Source organism: Camelus dromedarius, chromosome 4 (genome assembly GCF_036321535.1).
Source record: "Camelus dromedarius isolate mCamDro1 chromosome 4, mCamDro1.pat, whole genome shotgun sequence".
Lineage (NCBI taxonomy): Eukaryota > Metazoa > Chordata > Mammalia > Artiodactyla > Camelidae > Camelus > Camelus dromedarius.
The window spans coordinates 16,634,300-16,659,392 of NC_087439.1; the positions used below are offsets into that span (position 1 = coordinate 16,634,300).

A 25,093-nucleotide genomic window follows, 5' to 3' on the forward strand; every position below is an offset into this window, starting at 1 on the left:
ACTTTGGCTTTTGGTTTTTCTCATTTAAATAATTCTGATAAAGATCTTTTTGCATATAGATTTTCTGTACTTTGGTAATTTTGTTAGAATTGATTATTATCCCTTCTCTCTTTTAAAAGTTCCTCCTCCACTTTCCACCCTTTAACAGTTGGAGTTCTCCTGGGTTTCATGAATAATTCTCTCTCCACACTCCTCTCCTCCTCTGGGTGAGCTCATCTCTAATCAAGGCCTCACCTTCCCAAATATTCTCCAGGACCCCAGACGTTTATCTAGTAACCAGCAAAAATATACCATGTAATCCGCATTGAATCCTCACCATCTTCCCAAATACTAAACACTGACTTCTCCTAGAAATTGCTCTGCCCTTTGGACGGACATGTAATGGGACCCTGGTAATGGCACCCATACCCACCCAACCTCCTAGGTTGGCAACAACATTAGGAATCTTCTCTCATCCCTCCAGATCCAATCACCCCAAGTCCTCCTCAGTGCTGCCTAAGAAAGCTCCTTCACGCCTTGCGCTGCTTCTCACTGGGTCCCACATGGTCACTGCCTCGATCCAGGCTTTTATCATCATTTACTTAGATAATAATTGTCTGCTAACTGGTTTCCATGCTAACAATTTCTCACCACTGCTACCAGTCCAATCTTAAAGCTTGCCAATTAAAAATTGTATTAGTTTTTTTAATTGCTTATAGCACTGTCTAACCTTGGCATGTATCAGAATCAGGTGGAGGGCTTGTTAAGCCAGAGATTTCTGGGCCCCACCCTCCAGAGTCTCTGATTTAGGAGGTCTGGGGTGCTGCTCGACAATTTGTGTTTCCATCAAGTTCCCAGGGGATGTTGACGCTGCTGTTCTCGAGGCCATGCTCTGAAAACTGCTGCTCTGTGAGATAATCTTGAAGTTTCTCATTGTGCACATTTTAAAATCTGGGCTCAGTGTACTCTTCCAGCCTCATTTTGTAGAATTTTCCAGGGAAAATTACTCTCCGGCCTTGCAAAAATTGCCAACTATGCTTAGTTCCTGTCTACTTTCAGAACTGCTCCTCATTGAATAGGGCTTCCGTTAAATCCAAGTTTCCTTTTCCTATTGGCAAACAACTGCTCCAACATTACAAACTCAAATATACACTTAGACCAAGTAGCAGTAAAACGTGCATAAAGCAAGGGAATGACAACATGAAGAGAGCTCTGTTTAAAGGAGCAGCCTCTACCCAGCTCCCAACTATTATTATCCTCCTGGGGCTACTGGCAAGACTTCCCAAGTTTTCAAAAGAAGCCAGAATTCCAGATTTCTAAGCAAAATCTCCAGATTCTTAGATATCAGCAATGGATTCAAAAAATTTAAAACCATGAAACCATATGCTGCTGGAATTCAGCCCAAGGCCCATAAGCTGGCAACACACAGTTGCAACGTGGTCTTCTAAAAGGTAAGTCCAATGTCAGTTTCCCAGTGCAGCTCCCCAGACATGCGTGCAACCCCCAACCCATGTGTACACACATGTACAGGCTTCCCTCCCCATCTTATGACTTTGTTAAAATTTATATGAAATCTGTATGAAACATGTATTTCAGTTAAATTATTTCTATAAGTGTGACCCCCACTATAAAGCAAAGAAGCTCAAATACAAAAACTAGGTCTTCGACTTCTTTTACTCTTACTTGCAAATGTAGCTCACCCAAGAAATCCTTGCTGAAGGACAGAGAGCAGGAAGATAGACTGAACGAACAAGTGGAAGTAAGCTCTCATTTTATGACATGGGAAACAGTATTTTGTTCCACATTGTAACTGCCCTTTGTCCGGACTTTCTCGGTAACATGTTAGATTTCCCACAATGACACATCCAGATTTCAGCCACGCTTTCAACAGATGTACAGAAAAAAATGCTGGTCTAAGTAATCTAATATAAACACTGGAAGTATTTGGATCAAGCAGCATTATCTTGGCGTGTCTTTCAAGAGGGAAATGATGGATGTGATTCATGACAATGACTAAAGACATCAGTATTCCCTTATCATAACTCCAGGTAATCTTTCACATGCATGCAATTTATCACAGCATTCAGAAACAGGAAGATTTATTCATTAATCCAAGAGCCAGCTGTCTCCTGCCTATTTATTAAAAAAAAAATGCCCTAAAACAAAAACAACAACAAGAAACAACTCTGTACTTTGCCTTGTTGATAGAGAGGAAGTCAAACCAGAAAATGTTTTCTCTTCCATTCATGCCTCTCCTTTACTCCTGGAGTTGTCCAGCCTCCAGCCTACATGTGATTTGAAAACCATCCAATATAAAGCTAAAATTGAATTTAATCAGAGAGTTTCTTGAGCCCTGAAGGTCTTTTCCTAATAAGAAGGTACTGCCAATGGTGCCCTTTGATTCATACTTTCAGTGTAAATAAAACTTGCTGCAGAGAGGAATGCAAAGTCAGGTTTCCCTTTCATCTTTTACTAAGCATTAAAGCATGGAGGAAGAAAAAAACACTTCACAATGATGGTGATTTTCTTCAATTAGAAAGTATAACTTCATACCCCGTAGGGCTTTTTATTAACCAAGGTTCATCAGTTCTCATCAGGCTTCCCTCATATTGACGATTCTCACGCCAGTGTAATTAAAGCTGCTGATTCTGCTGACAGCATCCTTCAGTTTCCAGAGCCCTTATCAATGGCGGATAAGTCACCCAGCAACATGTGATGGCTCTATACACTGCCTTCTGTGCCTCCACCATCTAGAGAGGAGCTAATCCTCCTAGTTTTAATTTACTCTTCAAATATCCCTCCCCTAGAGCCAAGAGAGTCATCAGTGTAAAAGTAAAAAAAAAAAAAAAAATTAACAGGTAAAATTGTATTTTAAGATGTTTAAATAGTTATCCGTCTTTAGTTTGCCTTTCCCCATTCACACTGAATGTCCTTCATGCTCTTACACAGCACATTGATTTTTATATTATGAATGGATATTTTCTATAGGAAAATACATCTGAGTTCCCGGATCCTCCAACATAAAGTGTTTAAATGAGTAAGGTAGTTGCTGAGGATGTTGTTTTAATTACCTCCTTTCTTCCTGAACACCTTCTCATCAGGAGCTAGATGTGAGACTGGAATTCATGCCACGGTCCCCTATTTGAAATCCTTCAGGTGACAACAGAGTCTACCCAGTCTTGCCTTGTACAACCTTTCCTTCCTTCATTTCCTCTTCTCCTGGTCAGTTTCAATACTCTTTCCCAAAGTATGTTTTTAATCATGATTTCTCCCTTATGGAGAAAATGTAAGGTTGGCTTGAACCCATCTGGACAAGATAAACACTTTTTGCTAAGCTGGTGAGCAACAGGACCCTAACTTTACTTTCTCAGAAGAGGGAAAAAGGAGAAGGGAGCATTGACCTTGAGTCCAGGTGCTTTGACATAGTGGCTTGATGCGTTGATTGCTCCTGCTATAGGCTCAAGGTCAAGGAACCCTGTCGACTGCCCTTAGCAAGCAGTTGGAGAGATGTACCTTCTCCCTTTGATAAAATCTCCTTGCTGGTTTATTTCAGCTTAGACATTCTGTTCTCTCTGCTCCAGGAAGACCAAGCTGCTTTTGGTGCCCTGCCCATAACTTTTACACACCTTCCATTTAATTACTGAGTTTTCATGACCTTTAATGATATTTAAATGTCTTCCATAGACACCCTCCTGTTACCCAGTTTCAGATGGATCCACATTATACCTTTAAAGCCCAGAGGGAAAATACGGACCCCTGCAAAAAGAACCAAATCTTCAGAATGTGGCTTCAAACTCACTTTCTCTTTCACACCTATCACGATGACTCTTGCCTGGCCCTAATCATGCCTGCAAGCCCCTTGCACTCTGTTCACACCACTAGCTAGTTTTGTACTGTTACGTATTTTCCCAGTACATATTCCTGACATGTTTCCTTGCATTTTTCTAGAAACCTCATATGATAGTCAACTCCTTAATGGCAATGACTATTGCATTCTTTAAAATTTCCTTCAACAGACATAAGCACACTGGATCTGGAGTTAGTAACTCCACCGTTTACCAGGACTGGGACCTGGAGACTTTCTGTAATCTCTTAGAGGCTAGGTTTCTCTTCCCTCAATGGGGGTGATCATGCCACGAGGGCTCCCGCAGATGTTCTAACAATTATCTGAGTAAGTACGGCTGACACATAAACCAGCAAATATTTAAGGTAAAGCATCTGAGATAGTGGTTTCACCACTCTAACCATAGTCAACCAAAATGTGTTTTAACTTTTCATCTCTTTTCTACCCTCATGAAGAAGCCGGAATTTAAAAACAAATGCATAAAGATCGGGTAAAGAAAACCTAGCATAACATCTTGTTAAGGTGTGCTGAGGGCTGTGGCAAACTGGAGAATTCACATCTTGTCTGAAGTGTAGAGCTGGCACCAGGTCCAATTAATTTCACCAAGCAGAAAGGTGAGCCAGATATTTCAAAAGTAGCAGCAATCCATATTTTTATAAGTGATCTATCTAGAATTTTAAATTGTTTGCCTTTAATTCAGTTCTTAAAAAAAATGTATAATGGTTAAATACATCATGAATGGATATGCCCCATGGATCATAACCTCAGCTGCAAGATCTTCAACGACTGAGTTAGCACGAATAACCAACAAGTGTCCCTGAACCCTAGTGAGAACTCATTCTGAACCAAGATTGTGGAGGAATATTCAAATGAAGTGTAAGGCCCAGTTACCAAAGCAGAAGTAATAATTATCACATGCCTACCATGTATTCTGTTACTCTGCAAAAGTAATCAGTACACTTTAATGTAATTTTCATGAACTTATAAGGCGTTTACTATTATATCCCTTCCACTGATGAGGTAATCTCAAGGTCCAAGGAGTGACTTTCCCCCAGAGAACACAGCATAACCAGTTAGTGGTGGAATAATAATTTTAGCTCAGTTCTGGGGATTGTTAAAACTCAAGTTTCTCCACCATGGAAAGAAACTGACTCAAACATTAAAGACCTAGAGAACTACTGAAGTTTAACCCTGGTGGTGGTGACACTGCAATAAGACTTTAGAGAAAGAACAAAGAACGCACTGATGAGAAATATATCACTCTGAAAGACTTAGTGGAGAATGTGAGCCTGGGGTTAGTTAAGATGTGGATAAATGGAGGAGGAATAGAAAGAACAGCATGGACGGAAGTCTGGGTGATATGAGTAACTTACCAGGTCCTTACCAGTAACTTACTAGAGAAGTGTTTCTCTCTCTCCCTCTGTCTCTATCTGTCTGTCTCTCTCCCTCTGTACCTCTCTCTCTCCCCCTCTGTCTCTCTGTCTCTCTCTAACAAACACCCTCAAGCTTCAGTTATGGAATATCTGTTGGTTTTACTTGACTCAATGTTCCCCCATCTTTTGGTAAGAGCACCCTTTTGCTGTCTTCCCTTGGGGGAAACTGTCCTGCCATTATTTGGTCCTGGAGCTTCACTAATGCTATAGCTAGAGCCATCTGCACCAGGGCACACTCAGATACGCCGATCCTGGAATTGAAAGGCAGCTAACCCCACAGAGGCAGCACAGGGCCAGCAGTGTACCTCTGAATCCATGGGTAGACAATGCTACTCTTCATTGGGCACCAGAAAGATGGACCACTGGTCTCCCACAGAGGTGGCCAATTCATTAATGCACCTTTGCATGGTCCTCTTCTCCTCTCATTCACTTTTGCTTGTCCCCTACTGCTGTTCCCTGGAATCACTTCCCAAATAAACTGCCTGTTCCAAGCACTTAAGTTAGGTTCTGCCTTGGAGAAAACCCAAGCTAAGACAGTTTTTCATACTGAGATGTTCACACTGCCCTCTGCCCATCCTTCACAAGGCAAGACTACCCAGTTTGTACTCTGATACTGAAGTATAACTTCCTCACTTCACTTATATATATCCATTCCTGTTCCATTTCTGTTCCTTACCACCAAAGAACTGAACTGATTTCCAGCCTTATTTCAAGTGGGCCCATATGATACCACTGGATAACAGGAGGAGAGTTCTGCATATACACAAATAGAGAAATCTCGCTGATGAGCAGTGGGGTTGTTGTTTTCCATGGCAAGAAATTCTGAAACATCTGACAGTCTTATTAAATGGCTCTTAAGAAATTAACATTATGGATGGGCTGCTCAGTCATCTGGCAGTGATTCATGGTGTTTCTGCCAATGCCCACACCTGGCACAATGAAGAGCTGAAATCTGGCATTTCCTTGACAACTGCCTGGGTATCTGAAACGAAGGCTCTGTATGGCTTGATGCCTTCTCCGTTAGTTCACCTACCACCCTCTGAAATCACACCTTCTGTGGTTTCTCACTGAAGGACCACTCCTGTGATAGACTAATCTTCAGAGGAAAATGCAAATTGTTTTCTACTTCTCCAGGTAAGAAAGCGGAGAACAGATGCAAGATTTAAACACATGTCTCTTGGTTTCCCAAGACACTGTTTATCCATTAAATCACGCAGCTTTCCACTGCCACTTGAAATAAACAGGTTTGACTCCTATTAAGTCCAAGTATATCCATCATCCATTCACCTATCTAGCTATCATCTTTCTTTCTTCCGATCATCTATTTTCTATCTAAATACTAAGTGATTCCAAATACACAAGTCTAGTCCTGAAAAGAGGTCATTTTTCTAAAATCTGCATCCGAAATTGCAAATAGAGCATCTACATTATTATAGTCCATCTGGTCCTTATTAATTCTTAATCTGTTGTATCTTTTACTGTCACGATTTCTCCAGACTGCGAGTCTATCTCATAAGTTAATATGTTACATAAACTACCCTAAAGAATTGCTGAAATAAAGCTGAAGCTCCTTGGCTCCCAGAACTTCTCTGTACAGGAGCAGTCTCTGTCTAGCTGACCAAATTCCAAGAAGGTCATAAAAATCCACTGACTAAGAAACTTGCAAATGAGTCCAAGACGCCCCTTCCCTCCCATTGGGTGTGTGTATTTTATACTCTGTTGGATTTATAAAAGAAAAAAATGCTGAGGAAAATCCAACATTTTACTAAAGATGAGTAATTTTTGGAGAACTTTGCTAATACCCTACAAAGAAACAGGCCTTTTATCTCCTAAAATAGAATCCTGAACAACAGGTTTGCTTTTGAACAATGGGTTCAAAAATAGAACTTGCCATGTGGAAGGTTTCTTAAGATTTTCTAGAATAGTGGCTTACAAGTGCAGTCCATCATTAGAATCACTCAGGGGTCTTTTAACAGGAAAAAAAAAAAAAAGAGATCACAGGGTCCCACCATAAAACTATTGAAGCAGAATCTCTGGCAGTTTGGACCAATTTCCCTGGTGAATCTGAAATTCAGCCAGGTTTGAAAACCCCAGCAAGAGTCTCGCATCTGAACATTAAATACTGCCTTAGCACTTAAAATTTTAGTGCCTGTGATTATAACTTTATTCTATTAATTTCCTTTGGATTTATGTTTTGGAAGAAAAGCCTGGATGGGAAATCATTTGATCATTATTTTGTTCAAATCCTCCATGTTGAAAAAGCCATTCAAGAAATTTAAAAAGACTTTCCAATGATGGATTTGCTCCTTGATTTTGTAGTTCTGATTGCTCTTCTGGGGCAGAGGGGGGATGGTCCTGGGGGAAAGATGTAAAGTTACTTCTAACCTGGCTGAATCATCAGGACTGAGTCAGAAAACTGGAAAGGACTGGGAGAGACCATCTGGCTTAGTCCCTGTCTTCATGTGGTTGTGATTTGCTTCTAGGAATTTCAAGGCAAGTAGAGTTCACTGCTAGTGTTTCAATATTTCAATAGTGGGTAAATTCCCCCTTAAGGCCACCTGCTGCCACTAGCAAACTGGCATGTCCTGACCCCAGTGCACAGAAAAGGATGCCTTTTCCCTAATCTCTCCCTAATTTAGTTCCTAGAACCAAGAAGCGACACTTTAATATGAAAGGATGGACTGCAATCCTAATATAAGCATGGTACCATAAAGAGAACCATAGACTGAGTCAAGAAATGGAGCTCGTAGTCCCAACACTGCCACTAACAGAATGGCCAAGTCAGGCCAATCACTGACATCCTTGTGTTTTAGTTTCTTCATTTGCAAATTGAAGAAATAAAACCCTTTCTGGCTTGATGTTGTGTATGTCTATCACTCCATCATATATTTATCCCTCATGGAAGCCTTCAATGTGCCACTTAATGAGCCACGTGCTAGGTAAGGGCAAGGCATAATAAGACAAACATGTTTCCTGACCACAGGTAACTTACATTCATAAGAAAAACAGACACATGGTGAACAAACGATGATGTAATTACACTGGTACTATTTCTGCAGAGGAAAAGAAAGATGTTGAGGCAGTCTAACAGAACTATTTAGGCTGGAATCTTTCTTCCCCTAGACAGCACACCTGGCCCTCTAAATCACTGAAGTGTGGAAAGTCAGATGGTTGGTGTGTTCCAAGAACTCTCCAAATGGACTAATTTACCCATAAGCATGAAACCAATCAATCTTATCAGATTTTGGCAGCTTCTAGATGACCATATTTGTGAGGAAGAATCCACATTTGCTGGCAGAACTAGATAAGCATCTTGTAAGAAAATCAACAGGGTCTTCAAACTTTAGAGACCAGCAATGTGGCCCAAGTGTCCGAATTATCCCCTGGCTAGGAACTAGTGGCAAGGTCAAAGGCATAAATTTAGGCCCATTAACTTCACTAAGAAAAAATGTTTTATGGCCACAAAATAAACTATTAACATTGGCTCTTCTCCCAGGCATGAGCTGATTATAAAGGAACCCAACAGTTATATATGGAACGCTTGGTCAAATTTATCACCAGTCATGGAAAAACAACTTCTGTGGTATCCCATTTGCTGAATATTGGGATGGTAGGGTTAGCTCAAAATTATGAATGAGGTATTGGTTTATAGTAGGTCAGCACTTGTAACGTTCAAGGATGTTCAAGGACGTCTTTGAGTTGGTTACCATATAAGACCTACCCAACAACTCTGTGAGGTAAATGGGATGGCTGGTTCATCTGAAAGAAGAAAACTAGGGCTTAAGGAAGTTGAGTGAATCACTTCCAAAGTATGTAGCTAAGTGGCAAACATGCACACACACGTGTGTGTGCACATGCACACAGACACCACATGTCTGTGTCTATATCAAAGGGCTGCTCTGTAGATACTGGTAGTGATGAAGTCCAGAAAGAATAGATTACATGGAAGAAAATACATAGACTAGATTACATAGAAAATACATAGAAGAGAATAGACTACAGCTAGTCTCTCATCATCCTACAAAAGTCCATTGTATCTTTTCTCAGAAAGCTGAGTTGCCAGTGACTATACTAAATGCTAAAGTAGGTAAGTATCACATACCTTGTTTGGTTTTTTTAGGGGAGTGAGTGGGGGTAATTAGATTTATTTATTTAGTTATTTATTTAAGGGCAGTACTAGGGATTGAACCCAGGACCTCATGAATGCTAAGCATGCACTCTACCACTGAGCTATACACTACACCCTGGTTTTGTTTTTTTTTCTTAAAGATCCTAGGTGAGACCCCTCAGTTCCTCATTTAATTTTATCTGAAATTTTTCACTATGATTATTGCTGTTAGCAGTGACAGCATCACTATAATTTTTTTTTATTATTATTCTTTTGGAATGAAAACTCAAACTCCAACAGTGCGAAGCTGGCCATGTGACAATAATGACAAACACTTGTTCTGTCACCCAAGGTACATTCTTGGCAATCCTTCATGTGCTTACCTGCAATTTAAAGTCCCAAAACTCTTAAACATCCCATCTGAAATAGAATCAGAGACAACAGATGGGTTAGCATTCAACACATGTGAATACAGAACTCGGGTTTAGTCAGCTGAGTTGACCGCATGAGGTTATCAAGTTTTTATTCTATAACAGGTTGAGTAGTGAACTTTTAAAAATATCTTTTCCTCTTGGCAATTACACAAAAAGCCCAGATTTTGATGTAGTTAAATAGGGTCAGGCCTGATGAAGAGCTTGTTTTGATTCTGATACAGACAATCAGTAATCTATTCACTGGAATCACTGATGGACACCAGTTCATTCAATAGGTCATTGTGTTTCCTATAATTCAGTCTTCCCCCACTTTTTCATAAGGGCAGTCATTGGCTGGATCTTTCAAGGAGACAAGCCCTTGAAGAAACAATAACTACGGCTTTTCTCCACTGGACCCTGGAAAATACAGCCCAGCCCACTGCGGGGGTGAAAGGCAGCGCCCAGTTCTGCATCTCTGAAAGAGGGGCTTATAAATAGCGCAGGGCACTTTCCTGTTTGGAGAACTCAATAACAGCTGTTCATAGCCTGCATTTCTTTCATACTTCCCTCCCTACCACAAAGAAAATACAAACTAAAACTGGCTGTTGGAATGGACATTATTCAACATTAATGTGCCTTCAAAAATAGCATGGGAAGAGATAGACACAATGAAGGGAAAAATGAGGAAAACTTAGGAGGAGTAGAGAGAGTAGGGAGGGGAGACATTTGAACAATGAGCAACTGAAAATAGGCAGGGAGGCAGGGGAAAAAAAAGGACAGGATTTGAAAGGTTGCCTCTGAGAAGTGATAGGAAAACTTTGGTACCATAGTGGGAACTAGCAAAATCAAGGTTTTTGTTGGCTCAGATGCTAATTAGTCATGCTTTCCTGGGCATGCCCCCTGAGCATCTCCAGGCCTCTTCCAGAAAATGGACAGAGGGTGGAGAAGTAGAGCTAGACAGTCTGTAAGAATTCCATCTAATTCTAAAAATCTTATATTGTAGGAAAGTGTAGAGAACGTGGGCTACTGGGCAGTAGGAGAGTTGGGAGGAACACTGGATTTACCTGCCAAATATTTAAGTTCCAGTCTCCTAGAGAAGTGCATTCAGGGGTTTGAAGATGAGGCAAACTGAAGCACACCCAGCTTTATGGCCACCTCTTTCCCCCTCCCAGGAGGGCTGCTTAAGGGGAAGGTGAGAAAGCTGTTCTCACCCCTTGGTCACACCTGCAGCACTGAGGGAGCCACACACTGTCATTCACAGAGATCCACAACCACACAGTCCCCTCCTGTCTTCCATGGCGCCCAACTGAAGCTGCCTTCCCAAGGCTCACAAATTCAAGATGGAAGAATGCATGGCCTTGGACTAGAGGCTGCATGGCACGTAGGTAAAGAGCACAGGGGCTCTATTCTCACCCTGGATGAGTACCAGACCCAGGACCTTCCATAAATTACCTAATATTTCTCTGATCTTCAACTGCTGTTGTTGTTGTTCTATTAATTGCCCCAAATGGAGACAGATGCACTTAGGAGTTTTAAACGTTATCATCAAAGTGCATGACACTGAGTAAACACTCAATACACAGTATCTACTGTGATTTGTGACCATTACTTTCCTGGAGTGTTTTAGTTACTCAGCTTAGAGAAATGTATTTTGTTTGTTTTTCCCAGGTCCTTCGACCTCCTGAATCACCCAATTATATTTGATTGAGGAAAAAAAAAAAAAGAAACTTATTCTGGGATGGTCAAGTAGCTGTTGATCACACATTGACTAGAGCTCTATTAAGCAGCCAAAAATTAGTCTGTAAGCCCCTAATGTGGACCACTTAGTGAGTAAATCTAAACATTCAAAACTGGGACTCCAAGTTTATGGTGAGAGTTCCCTAGGGCAACAAATGCACATTTGTGCATCCAGCCTAGACGTGCCAAGTGTTCCCCTTACATCTCATCCCTCTTATCACAGAAAGGAATCATAGCACACCTCCATTTTGGGAGTCTCACAAGATGGGGTATTTCCACTGGTTCTACTATGAACTGTGCTGAGAAATCGGTCAACAACAGATGGATACTGCAGGTAAATGTGCTCGTCTGAAAGGAGGATTCTGATGTACACATTCAACTTTTCTGCAGACATGAGGCAAGATCATCTGAAAAGGCCCCAAAGGAGAAATTATTCTAAGTGAAGGAGGGACAGGCTGAGGAACTAGCCTATATTCAGGGAGATAAAACTTAAAAATGGGTTTAATGAGGGATCTTTCCTGGAAGATCTGAGAGAACAGACAATCATCCATCCAGAAAGATCCATGAGCACTCTTACAACTATTACAACTATATTGTCTAGTAATCTTTACTCCTAACTCACACTGGCATGGTCTTTCTACAGCGAAATAGAATCACAGAAATACAATCGTTAGTTGAATCTCATCATTTTCTTTGCCCATGTAACCACAGCTGCCCCTTCAACAACACGAGTTTGAAGCACGTGGGTTTTTCCCCTTGCATGCGGATTTTTGTCATTAGTAAATGCTACAGAACTACATGGTCAAGGTTAGTGGAATCCTCAGATGGGAACTGGGGATGCGAAATGACTATGGACGCAGAAGAAGCACAGAGACTGAGGGCTCACTCTAAGTTATATGCAGATTTTCAACCGCGCAGAGGAGCTGCACCCCCTAACCCATGCCTTGTTCAAGGGCCAAATGCACTTGTTTGTATTTTAAAGCAGATTCCAGATGACCTCAATCTCAGCCCAGAGAAATCACATACAACATGTGGCTTTGTTTTTGTTGCTGTTGTTGTTTTTCTGCTGGGCACCGAGTAAATCCATTTAAACATCCAGCGCCCTGGATGCTGGAGCCTTCAGTGTGAAATGAACATGGCAACTGATGCACCTAAGGACCTACCAAGGAACATTTATGACGTGCCAGGCCCTGTTTCAGGCACTAGGGAAAAAAGGGAATAAAAAGCTGTTCTGGTAGAGTTTGCTACCTGCTATGGGAGATGGACAACACATACATGAATAAGTATGTAATTCACGTCAGGGATGACAATTGCCCAGGATGAAAATATAGCAGCAACTGGGTCCTTGAGTACCTGGCATGAACTATTTCAGACACAGCGGTCAGGGAAGGCTCCCTGAACGGAGGTCCCTACCACGTGAGGGAGGGAGTTTTGACAACATGGGAAGAATTAGCCAGCCTCCACTCCGGGATGTGAGCCTAGTTTAAGAGCCTCCGGATGACCAAAGCAGCTCAAGCCAAATGGGCCAGGCCAAGGTGGGAACAAGAGACAGCACAGTCACTGCCCCCCGCAGGGCCTGCCCGATGAGGACTGCAGGGTATTTGCCACCCGTGGGTCCGCAATTTCATGTCTGTTCATAAAGGCATGTGAAAGTTTAATGCATTTCCTTTGTAAATGGGCTTGACTTTCATGCATTTTTACTGCTCTTCTTAGAGGAGGGCTGTTTTTCCATTTTTCACCCTGTGTCATTTTCCCCAGGGACTCCCATGTTCCGAAAGCTTTCTCTCCAGCCTCCCCAGCTACCCTAGGCCAGAATGCTTACCCCTTTCTCTCACCCAACTCTTATTTTGACTCTACTGCTCTGCACAATAACTGCTCCACCAGCACCAGATGCAAGACTTAGTTGTTGTTGTTGTTGTTGTTGTTGTTGTAGTTGTTGTTGTTGTTGTTTTGTGTGTGTGGTTTTGCTTTTGGTTTTGGTTTTGTTTCTGTTTCTTTTTTTTTTTTTTGGTTTTTTGCATGTCGATCCATGTCATCTCTGGAGAAGCCCTCAGTAAAAATCAAGAAATCAAGTCAGGAAAAATGTGAATTGTAATTCCAGTCCCTCCACTCACCAGTTGTAAACTAGTTTTTCAACCTCCCCTGTAAAGTGGGGTGCTAGACTACTACCTACTTTATGGCTTGGTTGTGAGGTGGGTACAGTGCAGGAGAGCATTTGGTAAGGGTGGCTGCAGTCTGCAGGTTTATGGGTTCTTGTGGCAAGAGGCTGTGCCTTTCATTTTCAGTCCTATCCCACAGTACCTGTGATACAGTATGTCCCCTATCAGTGGTCTCTGAAGACCCCATAACATGCTCCAAAAATCACAGGATTTGGCATTATCAGGGATAGATTCCTTCCAGGTTCTGCCACTTTCTAGTTACATGACCAAGAACACAGGTCATGTAAATCCCCCAAGCCTCAATCTCCTCATCTGTAACATGGGAATAATCATGCTAACCTCATGGGGGTGCTGGATATAATCCATGAGATAATACATGGGCAAAAAAAAGCATTTCCTGCTTCTGCTTCTGTGGCTCTTACCTCCTGCTAATTTAATATAAAATCCAGTTATGTGAACCCACAATTCCTTTAAAAAGAAATTCATAGACTAAGTACCTCTCTCTGCCAACTCCCTCCTGGACTGGAAGGCCACAGAGTAGTCAGAGCCATCTGCCGTTTTCCAGAACAGAAGTCACAAGCAGAGGGCCCCTGTTTAGGTACATGTGACTCAGCTCTCAGCTATCAGAGTCCCACGTGTATCTTTCCAAGGCGAAGGTCATTAATGGTCTCTGCAGCGGAAAATCTGACAAACTGCTCTGTATCTATCTGAGCTTAAGTTCCTCTACCTGAAGCAGTCACATGATATTATGAATATCTCACCCAGTGGCAGTGCAAAGTTGGGTATAGCTAGGTCACCGTGCCCTAAGAGACATGGCCGGCAACTTTGTGCAATTCCAAATGACCTCTGGACTTGATGGGATCTACATTTCACTGATGCACTTCAGTGTGTGGTGAGCGGAGGCAGATGTACAGCAGGTGAAGAATAAGGTAGGCACGAACGCCAATATAGATCCATAGGGCAGGAAGAAGCCAGACTGAGCACAAGAAAAAGAAAAAAGAGCTGAAAGTAACAATTACATGAGCCAATGACTAAATCTCTCCATACTATGCTTGTTCAAGATGATCATATAACCTTCGCCATGACTTTGGCAAGCTTATGAAATCCCGTGACAGCATGGACGCTACTAAAATATTTTGTAAACCCAATCTGTGGGCACCACGAGAGCAAGGAATTGTATCTGTTTTGTTGACTGATGGATCCCAAGCACTGAGAATGGAGTCTGGTGCATAGTAGGTGCCCAATACTGAACAACAACAACAAAAAAGGAATGAATGAATGAGAATCTCTTTGGGGGGTTTCCCAGTGGATTCCTAGCGCATTTCATATTGCAGGTATAACGTAGTTTGTGTTCGGTCATCCTCCTCTCACACAATTAAAAACTTTCCACTAGTTATTTTAGACAGCTAACCTTTCCATCTGCTTACAGTACAGAGAAGAGTAATAAATCAGGATGGACTGTGACATCAAAAGGAAAAAAAAGTGAGTGGACTGAATAGACAATGTGACCAAGGTTAGGTACAAAGACGGTGACAAAAGGGAGGATCTAGAAGGTCTGAGCTCAGCCAACTCCCCAGTGCTCCGTCACCCAAAGACTGCTCCCTTTCTGGGAAGCAATAAACCAAAGAGAGAGAGGTCAAGTCTGTCTTGTTTACTCAATAATTCATTCTCATATCAGGGAAGGATGGATTTATGAGAACAGGCTGGTAGTTCTACAGTTGGTTCTACATGAATATTCATTCCTTGGCTGGCCTTCCTGTCCAGAGATGATGCTACAGACCATACTGCATCCTCTGGAAGGGTGATTAGGAAACCCATATAGAGCCCTTTTTCCATTGCTTTTTATCATTAGAGAGACATAGATTTGCTTCTTGAGACTGTCTCTTCATTGAGCCGGTCCATCCTCACCACACCAAAAGCCAGACCAGCTAACCAACAAATTTGTTAACAGGGACTAACTTCTACCTTGCCCCGAAACTGGAGCCTCTCACTTTCCCTCCCCCTCACTTCTCATCCACTAAAATTTCTCAATCCTCTCTCTCAGACCAGCCTTCTTCCGTGCACTCCCACTGCCATGGCCTCAGCTCAACTTTTTCTTCTGTTTTTCCTAAACAGACAGAAACATTTCCTACCCAGTCTTCATGCCTCGTGTCATGCACCCCTTCAATCCATCTTCCATATTTCATCCCAGATGTGAGTCTAAAAGGCAACCCTGATTTTGTATGATTGTATTGGAAAACCCAATTCCTCAGCACCAAATATGAGACCCTTCAAGATCTGCTCCTGTCACCCTCTCCAGCCTCACATCCAAGCGCTCCTCTGGTGATGTGCTACCTCCCAGCTCTGCCCATCCACCCGCCATTCCAGAAGCTCGCCAATTCTCTCACTACTGGGCCTTTTCCTACACTGTTCTCTGTCCAGAACATCCTTCCCTCATCATCTGCCTGCCAATCTTCCCTCTATTTTATAAACCTACTGGAGGTTTCCCTGATTCCATTAGGCAGACTTCCAACCACTCACCTTTGTGTGTCCCCAGCACCTTCTCTTTCTATCACAGTAACCATAACACTAGATGATAATGTATTTGTTCATTTACTTCTCCCCAAGGTTAAAGGCTGCTTCATTTATATGAACACACACATACACAGATCACACAACGAATGCTCACTAAATGATTGCCAACCGAATGAATAAAAACATCTCTGACTCTCAGATCTTCCCTTCCTCTTCTTCCTGCTAACAATGTAGTTGCTGATTTCCCAGATGCCAGAAAACAGCCACCTGAGTACTCAAAAAAACCAACTGTACTGCTAATGCCACTTGGGAGGTGGAAGGGATAGAAAATGTGTCCTACCATAATGTGGACAAGGTTCCTGGTCTACGGGAAGGAAAGCACAACTATCCAATTACTATATTTGAAAGGGGAAACCAAAAATGCAATCTTGGACAGAATTCTGCAACAGGATGTCTTGTCTTCTAGTCAGCAAGAACTATAGATGTGCAGACCAGGAACAAACTGACCCTCAGTGCAGCTGACATGAGGATTTGACCAAACAACATGTGCACAGATTCTCACACTCTGAAGGAGCTGATAACCAGCCATCACCTGCCAAGAACAATTAGGACTAAAACTTACCGTGATTTGTAGAGTCCAATGACAGAGCTGCTTCTTTAGTTATTGGAACTGCTATTTCATGACAGCCTATTTCTGAAGGGCTGTAGTTCTGTATGTATAGAAAGACCTTAGGATAATGTAGACGGATTCAATCCAGAGACTCAGACATGGAAGGGGTAGGTGGGGGTCAATTAGTCAAATTTAGGAATAAACCTGCTAACTCATCTGAGTCTGAGTCGTAAATACTACACCAGGGTGGAATTACTAGCTAAACATTACATTTAAAATAAACCAACAGTAAAATATTCCCTTACTGGTTACTCTCAGACAAAATTTTATGCCTGCCTCATATAAGGTCACAATGGCTCAAGGTCTCATTGAAATGAAATAATATACTTGCTTTGATAGATCATTGTATGTTTATTCAGAAGTTCATTAAAACCAGGAGTGTGCACAAAATCCAACAATATTCAAGGCTACAATAGGTGTTTTTTGTTGTTTTTCACTAGTGGTTCAGTCAAACAAATCTAACAAAATTCTTTTGAAGATGATTTAGTAAACAAGGTCAACTTTGGACATTATTTACAGACAAGCAGACATTAACAAAGCAGCCCTTGCTGAATTTTTGTTGAATCCCTGATTGTTGATAGCAGGAGGAAGCCTCGTAGAAAAAGTAGAAATCCTGCTCACCCAGGAAATGGTTAACCTTATGGGTGACACATGAGGCAACTCTTGAACCCAAGTCTGCGCTTCTTATTAATTTCTGATTGAAAATCACCTGCTTTGTGAAAATTACATTCTTTACATGGTCAGCTCAAGTCCACGGTCTTCTCCAAAGTCCACTCTGTGTCCTCTAGCTCATGTTCATCTCTCTTGCCCTGACTATTTATAGGTCCCACTATCTATTCCTTTCTATTTTGGATGTAATTTACATATAATCAAGATCGTAGAAACACATCTGACCAAATTTAGGACGGTGCTAACCAAGCACATAGCAACAACTCCAAAGATGCTTTCTGAGCCTTGTGGTCCTTTGGGGGCAACTTAACATTGACAAAGCTGGTGGGTCTCAAGGTGTGACCCTAGCCTATCAGCATCAGAATCACCTGGGAACCTGTTACACATGCACGGCCCCACCCAGACCTGCTGGATCAGAAACTCTGGGGGTGGGACCCATGATCTGTGTTTTATTGAGCCTTCTATGTGATTCTGATGTCATCTCAAATTAGAGATTTTCTGTACTAGGATTACAAATCAGCATCTACTTGAAAAAATTTGATCAGCTTATGAGAAGAAGGAAGGAGTGAGGTTCTTACTATGGATTCAAAGTTTAAAAACAAACAAACAAACAAAATCCGATTATCTTTGGAAAGAACTACTTCTTGCAGAAAGTGGGCATAGTAAGATTAGTCATCTGAAACAAACAAACAAACAAAAAACCCAAGAAAGAGAAATGTTTGTCTAACGGAGCAACAGGGATGATATTTCTAATTATCAGGAGAATTGCTTAGGACAACCACAACCTCCGGAATTAATTCAGATTCTGGGCTGAATGAACTTGCAAAGCTGATTCCCATGGAAACCGAGCACTGTACAGACTGATCAGTTATAGAACATATAACTGAGCGAAGGCAATTGCCAATTTTAAAAGATTAACATTGACAATTTGACACAACACATTCATTTTCCAAATATCAGACATGGCTCATCTATATTTGAGGATAAAGAACTGTTAAGATTTGATCTAAGAGAAAAGAAAAGCCCTACTACAGCACAGCCTATCATCGTTGAGCCCTGGCCAGAATGAGGCAGAAGGTCTGTTTTCTTAATACCGCCCTCATTACAAGGAGATTGTTTTGAACATTGGTATGAAACGGATTGCTATGGCTTCCTGCCTGGAGTTCAGCGTGCCAAGTTTCAGTCATGAGTGAGCTATGAATGGGCTGAACAAGATGCTCACAGACAGGGTTTCCCACCCCACACCCCTGCTACAGAGCATCCCATCAGGAAGATGACCCAGAAGAGCGCTAAGAGGGGCCCCGCCTCTCCCCTCTCTTCCGGCATTCCTTCCACGGTCCTCACTGATCACCCTGCCACAGAGAACACTTTTGCTATATAAAAAAGGATGGCTTCAAACAGCGGATCAGCTATCTGTCGTTTCCGAGCACCAAGAACCATGTATAAGTTTCTTGAGACCTCCAGAAGATTTGTTTACTCCTTGGGCAAGTTTGGCGTTTCCAAATTTTATATATGACTGTGACCAACAGGGAAGAAGGCAAACAAGTTCAAAGCATAGCTAACCATGCTCTGATACAGGCCTTTGTCTCTGGTAAATAACAGAGAAGGAACCGCAGGGGATTTTATCTCTGGGTCCTCAGAGAGACACAAAAAACCTCAGGTAACACAAACCAGGATGTTCAAAGTGAGGGAATGTGACCCGCAGAGCTGTGCTGATGCTTAACATCTATTCAAATATCTAAGTCCCCTTCTAGCTTTAAAATTCTCCACTTCTCTGATCTTACAGCTTCTCATAGGGGTTGAGCCTTTGAAATTTCATGCCAGGTTTTAGGGATTGAGGGTTTTGTCAAGAAAAAAGAAAAAAGAAAAAAAAAGCCCATAAGCAAAATATGCTACAAGTTTGAGGTTGTTTTTGTAAATGCTTAGCATTTGAGACCTGTGCCTTGTGTTTTAAAGTGGTCATTTTCAGAGTTTCATCTTTTGGAAGGGAAGAGCGACAAGATTTCTGATAAGCAAATTGCTGAACAAGGTCCCGGGGAGGAGAAAGGGGTCCAGACAAGTTCATGGATTCCTTTCAGGATATTTATATTTACATGCAATTAGGTAGAATGTGTGTGAGGGAAGAAAAGGAGGGATCAGAGGGGAGAGGTGGGAAAAAAAATAAAAAGGAAAAGAAAAGAAAAAGCAGCAAAGACATTCTGTAAGAGAAGAAGTGATTTTCACCCTGTGTCTTGCATTCAGCTGTGCTGACCTGAAGGTCTAGAAGAAGGTGAAGGAGTTTGTCCTCTTTCTCCAAGAGGTGATCAACTCATACCCCGACGTTTGACCTGATTATCTCACAAGCTTTGATAGTTCATTATTTCGGCTTCCACAGATACAATTGTTTTATTGCTCCAAGAATAACCCAGGCCTATCTGAAATCTAGCAGTCATGCACAAGTCTGTGACCTCTTGATTCGCAGAACTTGCTGGGTGACAATATTATCTGAGCTCAAATACAGGTCGCCAAGCCAAGACTGTTTTCTTTGCATAGGGAGGAGGCAGCCCTGTAAGACTAACTGGGAATTTATTAGTAACATTCCAATTACTGGATTGGACCTGCCAGGTGTCGATGGCTTTATCTTTTTGCTTGCAACTTTTGCAGATGTGACCAAAGTCATAAGGACTTACACCAAATGACTATGAGTTACTTTTCACTTGAGACCCAGTACCACACTGGTAAAATGAACCAGCCTTTAGTCAGAAAGAAAAGTTTTGTATTATCTGTATGTGAGATAAATATTGAACCCCAAAAGCTGATTTGCAAGTTAAATTACTATCACAAGAGAAGAGAATACTCATCTTTCTATCTCAATGATCTCTGGGTTCTAAAAACGCACAAACTAAATGGAATCTCTTAAACATGTTTTCAAAGGTCATACGATGCAACCCATGCCAAGCAGACACATCTTCCTGCCCCCTCATCAAAAAGCAGCCCACAGCTCAATGCCAAGGAAAAGTGACACAAAAGCCCAAGCGTTCTCATTTTGCAAAGCCCTGCCTTTCAGACGTAAAGAGTGGATCCCAGCTTGTTTCAGACCCAAAGCTATTTTTCAAATAGTTTCTCAGGTTACTCACGAGGATTGAGAAGCACAAACACTATAAACATTCATGAGTTGGCAGTTTATTACCTGGAAATGTAGGATTATTCAATCTGAAGTCTGCTGAGTCTAGGTCATCTTGCCACAAAAACATGAAATTTTATGAAAAGGACCCAAGGCATTTAAAAACTTGGATGTCTCTTTATGCATTTATTCATTTAATAGATATTACTGAACATCTACTTTGTGCCGAGAAAGATCATTTGATGCCACGCACTCATCTGATTGACCAAGTTCTCAAGTTTAAAATGGGTACCCAGTGGGAGCCATCAGTCAAGGCCACCCCTGTTTCCTGGGGCTTCGCTGGCTTTGGAGACCTTCCCCCAGACCCTCAGCACCACAGCCATTGTTCAGCAGTTTGTCATCATTCGTTCAACTGGCATCTATTGGGCCAGGCTCTCTACCCTGCTCAAGGGATATGAAGAAGAGAGCGGTCCCTGCCCCAAGAGGCTTAGTCCACACCCTTCTGCAGTCGTGTCCTTGAGTCTGGGAGCCAGCGGAGCTTGTTTTCCTACTGACCTCACTGCAATCATGCTCAGACAGTCTTCAAACTCTTCTGTCTTTTCATTTCTCCCCTCCCTTTCCTTTTCCAAGATAGGACTTAAAAAATAAAAGAACTTATATGCTTGATTTTAGATTGGCAAGGCAATGTCAATCATAAATGATTTGTTTATTTTTCAAAACCAACAAAAAAATTTTCTATTTGCTGTTGGTTCAACTATAATATAAATTTTTAAAGTCTTAAGCTTCAGTCCTTTAAAAAATATCAGGTCACACAGACAGTCTACTCCAAAGCTTCCAAACCAGTGAGGCCTGACCATTTATTCAACTCCTCATGCTGGGCATTAATATCACAGAATCACTGAGATCCAAGGAACCTGAGAGAACACTGGACCCCATCCTCTAATCACAAAGACAAAAAGGTGAAGCTACAACTCAGAAGAAAAAGGAGAATTGTCCAGAGTGACTCAGTGACAAAGCTGGGATCAAAAGTGTGGAGTCTGCAGACACTAGGCAGTTCACTCCCCAAGCATTTATTGAGCCCTCTGTGGGCTGGGCACTGGGCTATAGATGGGGAACATGGCAGTGATAACCATGAATGCATTTTCTTATAGAAGTGAGTTGGCCAGACTCAAAATAGAAGTTAGATCTTAACCCTTGTGAATCAAACTAAGGAACTCAGTAATTGATATACGAAAATCGTATCCTTAAAATGTCTCACCCAAACAGAAGTACAAGAACTTATCCCACAGATGTGTTTTGAACTGAGACTCCAGCAAATTTAACTTTACTAATAAAATTTTTTTTCATTTATAAAATATGAACAGAGAGCCCAAGCATTTTAATTATACATTCAGAATTAAAGTTGTGTTTATTCATTTAATCAATGCATTATATAGGTGTGTCTACAAAGAACATAGACACAGAAATCTTGATTTGATTAGCCTTGATGTTCAGATCTAACTGGTTACTATTAACAGCGGCTAAGTTATTAACTTTTCTAAAGGATCAATTTGCACGTTGTCATGGGTGATGGTGAACTTAGTCAAGTGTGAAACCTCACCCCATTCAATTTTCCATGAATTCTCTCAGATAATTAGTTTTAAGAAATATCACCATGTGGCCCTGATCCATTTCCAGTCATCCTGGGACTATCTGAACCACGGGACAAGGACCCCTACCACCAAGTTCGGTAGGGGAGGGGCATTAGCATCCAACCCCTGACCGGCAGCCCTCATTCCTGGGAGCATGTCTGAGAGCCCAGCCACCTTGTGTCCAACAGTGCCTGCTGCTTTGGTGTCTGGCCTTGTGTTTCCCCAGCATCTCAGAACTCCGCCCAAGGCTCTGTCTAGTCTATTTGCACCTATCTTCACCTGGGTCATAAATGCCTTTTCTCAAATGTACTGAATTCACCCCATTTTGGAGATAGGCAGAAAGTTATAATGCTCAGGTTGAGATGTGCCAATTCAGGGGCCCTTGCACCCCACCCATGCAGATACTATGGACCACGGTCCTTGCTCACCCTGGGACATCACAGAAACGCTGGCTCATTTTCTGAGGGCGGAGAGAGCAGAGAAGAAACTGGATCCAATTATTGGAAAGCAGTTTTGTATGTGTGTGTGTGGTTATGATTGTTTGCTCCTTTTTTCTGGCTTCTCTTTTTCCTTTGGCTGAAAAGTCACTATCCTGTCTCTAGAGGGTTATTCCAGCCTCAAGACTGACTCTGTTCTCTGCCCTCTTTCTTCTTAATGTCATACACCCACATTCCACTCTCGACATCCATGAAGGGCCAAAGCAGGGAAGGATTCCTGAACGCAGCTCTTCACAGCACGTGCTTTGAGCTTCTGTGACTCCCATCTGTGCAGTTTTCCACAGGAGCCCTCCGCAGAGCTCTGAAGGAAGAAGGGCAGAAATTCCAAGAAAAAAAATCTGAATTTTTAAGACAGCTTGATTTTTTAAAAATTTTAATAGGAGCACAGAGCCTTGTACACAAGGTGCCCAATGAAAATTTGATACATGGAAGGATAAATGGTCAGCTTGCAGACGTGTCTGGGAAATGCTGAAGCTCCTGGAGGAGGTGGGGCCTGGGATGGAGACACCTTTTCTTTTTTTTTAATATATATTTTTATTGAAGTATAGTCAATTTACAATTTTGTGTCATTTTCTGGTGTAGAGCACAATACTTCAGTCATATAGGATCATACATACATTCATTTTCATATTCTTTTTCACCATAAGTTACTACAAGATATTGAATATAGTTTCCTGTGCTATAGAGTATAGACTTGTTGTTTATCTTTTTTTTATATATTAGTTAGTATCTGCAAATCTCGAACTCCCAATTTATCCCTTCTCAACCACTTATCCCCCTGATAACCATAGTTTTGTTTTCTATGTCTGTGAGTCTGTTTCTGTTTTGTAAATAAGTTCGTTTGGCTTTTTTTTTTTTTAGATTCCACATATAAGTGATATCATATGGTATTTTTCTTTCTCTTTCTGGCATACTTCACTTAGAATGACATTCTCCAGGTCCATCCATGTTGCCACAAATAGCATTATTTTATTATTATTTATGACTGAGTAGTATTCTATTGTATAAATATACCACAGCTTCTTTATCCAGTCATCTGTCGATGGACATCCAGGTTGTTTCCATGTCTTGGCTATTGTAAATAGTGCTGCTATGAACATTGGGATGCATGTATCTTTTTAAATTAAGGTTCCCTCTGGATATGTGCCCAGGAGTGGGATTGCTGGATCATCTGGTAAGTCTATTTTCAGTCTTTTGAGGAATCTCCATACTGTTTTCCATAATGGCTGCACCAAACTACATTCCCACCAACAGTGTAGGAGGGTTCCCTTTTCCTTGCTATATGTGATGGCGGGGATCTGCCAGGATCTTAGATCATATCCAGATGTGAGAGCTTCTTCCTGGGCATCTGAGAGTAGACAGCTGCACCTCCAGCTCTCAGGGGCCAGCCACCATTGGTTATGTAACTAAGAGTGTGTAGAAAACAAATGACGGTTACCAAAGGGGAAAGGGTGGGGAGGGATAAATTAGGGGTTGGGGATTAACAGACACATGTTACTGTATATAAAATAGATAAACAACAAGGACCTACTGTAGAGCACAGGGAATTATATGCAATTTCTTGTAATAACATCTAATGGAAAAGAATCTGAAAATAAAAAATACATATATATGTATATGTATAACTGAATCACTTTGCTGTACCTCTGAAACTAACACTGTAAATCAACTACACCTCAATAAACATTTTTTTAAATAAAATAAAATTGTTCTTTATAGGAAAAAAAAAGTGTGTGTATGGCTCACTCACAGTACTCACTAGAATAAAGCTTTACGTAGTGGCTATCATGACACAGTAAAGGGACAAAACCACTGTCACTGCAAGGACACTTTGGTTTTATTTTATTAGAGTGACTGTTATCCTTCATTTCTTCTTTCACTCAGCCATTCTAGGAACACTTTGAAAGCTGCCCTCCCCAAAGCACTGGGGGTCTAACTGTGAACAGTCAACGCCCCTCTTCCTCACCCTGTTTCTACGTTGTGACGGTTTGCACTGTTACTAGGCTATAATTTTTAACTTTCTCAATTTTCTCAATTTTTTTTTTGTTGTTTTGCCCTTGTGTCACTTGATTCTGACATAAGTCCCAGAGAAAACAGAGGCTCAGGAAAGGTGAAAGGATCTGAGAAGGGCACACAGCTCAGCAGGAGCCGGGCTGGGTCTTACTTTGTGACACTAAGAGCTGGATGTCATTTCTATCAGCCAGTCTTTTATTTCTAAGGGGGCCCTGCAGCCATATGCTTATCAACAGGGTGGCTGATCCTCTCTGGGCAAAGGACTTCAAATGCCAGATGGGGGACTTGCAAGGCTGTGCTTTCACTAATAACCACTGTATACA

General features: G+C 41.6%; 1 protein-coding gene across 10 annotated transcripts in view; it reads right to left on the reverse strand.

The window, feature by feature from the left end:
- Window positions 1-25,093, reverse strand: part of NCKAP5 (NCK associated protein 5) — a 918,970-nt gene that overhangs the window by 745,348 nt on the left and 148,529 nt on the right. Inside the window, exon 2 of one of the 10 annotated variants that reach the window (XM_064484707.1) lies at window positions 9,748-9,784. The exons of the other annotated variants lie outside the window; for them this stretch is intronic. The gene's annotated coding sequence lies outside the window, so the exon portion shown is untranslated. The remainder of the gene's footprint in view (window positions 1-9,747; window positions 9,785-25,093) is intronic. 10 annotated transcript variants of the gene reach the window in all.